This window comes from Triticum dicoccoides, chromosome 2A, assembly GCF_002162155.2.
Source record: "Triticum dicoccoides isolate Atlit2015 ecotype Zavitan chromosome 2A, WEW_v2.0, whole genome shotgun sequence".
In the NCBI taxonomy this organism is placed as follows: Eukaryota; Viridiplantae; Streptophyta; class Magnoliopsida; order Poales; family Poaceae; genus Triticum; species Triticum dicoccoides.
The window spans coordinates 4,427,883-4,432,391 of record NC_041382.1 but is presented as its reverse complement, the minus strand read 5'-3'; the positions used below and the strand labels follow the sequence as shown (position 1 = coordinate 4,432,391).

At 47.0% G+C, this 4,509-nt stretch overlaps 1 pseudogene; it reads right to left on the bottom strand.

Annotated features, from left to right (window-relative positions):
• Positions 1 to 1,602: 1,602 nt before the first annotated feature.
• Positions 1,603 to 3,344, bottom strand: LOC119352681 (annotated as a pseudogene).
• Positions 3,345 to 4,509: the final 1,165 nt, after the last annotated feature.

The window sequence follows — 4,509 nt, the reverse complement described above, 5'->3', positions numbered from 1 at the left end:
ATTTTGCTATATTATTTAGTTCGAAGTTACTTTGTAAATCCCAGTTTCCCCAGTATTGTAACTCTGTGTCAAATTAAACTGATATTTCTCTTGTGAACAACTTCAATTTGTAATATCATGATTTTCCTTTTCAGAAACCACTTCAACTAGCCTAGGGCTATGTCTATTAGTCTTCCAGTATTTCTTGGAATGAGATAACACATGTTTCTTCAAGTGTCTACACACTACATGAAGTAAGTTTCTTATAGGAGTAGTCAAACCTGGATACCAATTTATTGGAACATTATATTTCTTATAGAAGTAGTCAAACATGAATATCAATTTATTGGAACCATCAAGGAAGAGACACTCCTGAAGGGTCAGAAGTAATGCAATATATTCTCTCTCTTATGCCTATTTGAAATACAGTTGTAGGGTTGTACTTTGCCACTCATATTGCAGTACTCAACTGTAGCATGGATGGAGCAGGAAAGTGTGCTAAACCTTCTAACATGGACACTGCACTTGTACGAGCTACGGGCCACTATTGTTTGTCATATGGATTGTAGATGTAGTGGTAATGTACCACATTTTTCATGTAGTAAGGATGATACGTTATACGGAGTATAACAGTATGGTTGCCGTGACCTTCCTATTGTCCGTAGAGCCAGAAGAAAAATAGAATAAAAATTTTCATTAGACAAATAATAGAATTGGTAATTGAATATCACATGTCTGTAATTTTATATCTATGTGGGAGCTTGACGTAAGAGTACATGCAGAGTATACAAGTGAAAAACATTATTTATTTACAGGCGTTATTGTCAAAGTTTATTTTAACAGGGAGGGATCCCGAAGCTTTATTACCATCGTAATAACATGATACAACACATATGACATCTAGGCCCTAAAGAAACAAGAAAATACATAACAAATCCATGGACTTTTACAAAAAAGGACCTCAAACTGAGAGACAAAAACATGATCAGGTCCCTGCGTCAGTGTAGGTTGCATCTTGCTGCCGTCGGGGACGAGCCACTTGAGGCAATGAGGTTGCTATGGCAGTATGGCTCGAGGCCATACATAGCCCCAAATAGAAGAAACACTACCTCCTTGTTGGCATAGCCCTAGGAAGAAGAAAGAGGCGCGCAGACAGACCCATCGCTTCAGAAGGTTGCACTTCAGCCTGAAGAGTCACCAGAGCAACGAAGACCGCCCATCGATTGCCAAAGACCAGCTTCAGCGAGTGGCGTAGCTTCATAACAATTACCGGTGAAAATAAGCTCATATCCAATCGTATATTATATTTTTGGATGAAGTTAACACCAAAGCTTCTACTGGTAAAAATTAGGGCCAGTTCGGAAGTGAAAATCCTAATGAAGTCTTGCTGACCTCAAATGTTGGCTTTACAAGAAAAGACTCATTTTTTCGCAATAATAGATGAGCAAGAATTTTCAAAACCAATGTTTCATTGTTGTTTCCCATGGCAACGCACGGGCATTTTACTAGTCATCTTGAAATTGACCAAGTTGTCACAGATGTCTTCATAGTCGATAGAAACATCTCCTTCCACCAAACACATATCACCAAAAGGTCTGAAATAAATTTAAGAATATACGAGCATTGATGTCAAATCTACGACTTAAAACCTGGTGAGCTGGCCATCCAATCACAGGTTTGTTTGGAAAAAATACGACTTTGACATGTACAGATCAAAGTTTTAAATAGCCCCCCGCTATACCTGTTTGAGCAGGTTTCACTAAGTGTCCTGGCCCGCTAAACCTATAGCTGATTTGGAAGACCGTCACTATTTTGCATAGCCCGCTATTTAAAACACTGATACACTTGCACGCACATGCATATACAAGAAAACACCTACTACGTGACAACTTGGCATGCCCGTACATAAATGCCAAGTTTTACACGACTTGAGTGCGCCGTGTGACACGCGCCGAAAGTGGTTTCTTCATGACCTTGAAGAACCCGTCGAGCTCTGTGAGGTCGACGCTGCAGTCATCCCCCGGCGCCGCCCACTCGAACTCGCGTACAAGCGCGGCCAGGAAGAACTTGATGTTCACCATCGCCTGGCTCGAGCCAGGGCAGTGCCTGTGCGCCGCCCCGCATGGCATCATCTGGATCTCCTTGGGGCCTGGTGTTGGCCCGATGCCCTCTGCCTCACCTCCGGCGAGGAACCGCTCTGGCCGGAACTTGTCCGGGTCCGTCCACGTCTTGCTATCCCTCCCAATGTCGCCAACAATGAACTGTACCCTCAGGCCATCAGCTGGCACGGCCGCCAACGTAGCGCCTACCGTCGCGGCACCCTCGCCGTGGACGCCGCGCAGGATGAACGGCACGGGTGGGTGCATGCGGAGGCTCTCCATCACCACGGCGTGCAGGTACGGCATGCCGCAGAGGCTCTTGGTGGAGATTACCCCGCCATTACTGGTCTCACCGTCGATGATCTCCCGACGCAGCATGTCCTGGACGTCCGGCTGGTCCACGAGGTGGGCGAGGGTCCACTCCAAGCTGGCCACGACCGAACCCGAGCCGGCGCCGAGGAACTCCGACACGAGGCTCACCAGTTCGTCGTCCCGGAGCTCGCGCCGGGCGTCCTTTCCCTGCTTGCCGCCAGCATCGTCGTCGGGGACACGTAGATCAAGGAGTGAATGGACGTACGGTTCGACGCCGCCATCGGCGGTGCAGGACCGAGACTCGGGCCGCCTTCGCTCGTTGATGAGGGGGAGGAACAGCTTGGTCTGCCGGCCGAGGAAGGCGAAGAGCCGTCCAAGCCGCCTTCAGTTCATGAGCTTGCACAACATCGTGCCGTCGAACACAGGGTTGAGCTCCCCCATGGAGACGATAAAGTCCTGTATCACGAGCTCCATGGCGCGCACATGGCCCACGTCAACGCCGTCGCCGAAGCACAGGCGCGCGACCAGCCCGAACACGGCGGTGTTGATGTGGCCACGGACAACGAGCACGTCGCCGGCTGCGTCCCGGACAAGTCCGGACAGGTCGGCGACGAGGGCCTGGCTGGCCTCCCGTTGCATCGGGGCGAGGGAACCGAGACGCGAGGGGTGGAGGCTCTTGGCCATGAGGTTGCAGCGGAGCGCGCGCCAGTGGGGGCCATACTTGACCGTGGTTATGTTCTCGTTCCGTTCGCCGCTAAGCCCGGTGGCCAGGACCACCGGGAAGATGGCGGCGGGGCGGTTCGAGAAGGCGCTCGCTTTCTCGTTCAGCGCGTGGTGGGCGGCGGCGGTGTCGACAACCTTGTGAAGGGTCGTCTGAGCACGGGACCTCCTAGTTCTTTGCCGGAGAAGAATGGCCAGATAGAAGAGGACGGCCAGGAGCAGCAGGACCTCCATTGTCTCCTTGGTGCATGTTTGTGTTTGACCGTGTGGTATAAATAGAAGTCCAAATGCATGCTCTAGCTAGGCGCACTTGATCGTTATGAATTATCTCCTCCATTATCTAAGAAAAAGGCAATGGTCATTATTGGTTATGTCCTGTAATACTCCTATGTGTACATGAATGACCATCGACCTAACGATTGTTGTAAATTTGGTAGGACTATATTATATGCAGAACGTGACACCACTATCGGTTCTTCCCCTTTTTACCTACTGGGTGGGTGCCTGGTGATGGCTTGTTCATTACAGCACTGAAGACATAAGATGATACCTACTGGATGGGTGCCCAGTGATGGGTTGTTAATCCCTACTGGCTACTGCACCGGCCCTTTGGTCACCAAGTCACTAAAGACATTAGAAGATACCGCCACATTGTTGCGAAAATATTTTGTAATATATTTCTTCTTTTTGCGGGGGTTTTGAAATATATTTCAATGATATTTGCTTATGTGAAACATGAATATTTATTTGGAGGATTAATATGAGAACTAAAACCGAAAATACACATGGTTTATTGCATGTCTATATGTTGAGGTGCAATTTTTAAATGCATGCATGCATGGTTGCATTACTGAGGTGTGCGATTTTCTCATGCATGCATGTTTTATGATGACACAACATGTTTGTATGTTGAGAGAAATAATTTAGTGAGGACTCGAAACAGATATAGAAAAATCCTCGCATGATTGCAATTTGAGGTGGAGGTGCACGTAAAACACACACACGGTACATGCACCTGAGATATGGAATTTGATGGAATAAGAAAATAGTGAAGCCATTTTTTTTATCAAACTAACGCACTACATGTGGAAATTAGATAAAAAGAGATGGGTTTTATGGACATTCTAAACAGTAAATTGGGCGTCAGATGAAAAACCTTTGTAAAGTCAACAAGACGTGATAGTACGAGAGTACGAGCTCAACCAAATATTGAATTCAGATCAAAGCTCATTCATCTTTCAGAATCTATTTGAATCAAGCTTTGTGTCGATATGCCTACGCCTAAAGGAGCGATTTTGTTTCATTTGCTGTGCAACACAAAGAGTGAGCCACTATTTGTTTACATGTCAATCAGTTGATCCGTTTAACTAGGTGTTTTGCCGAAAGTATTCTTCTGCTC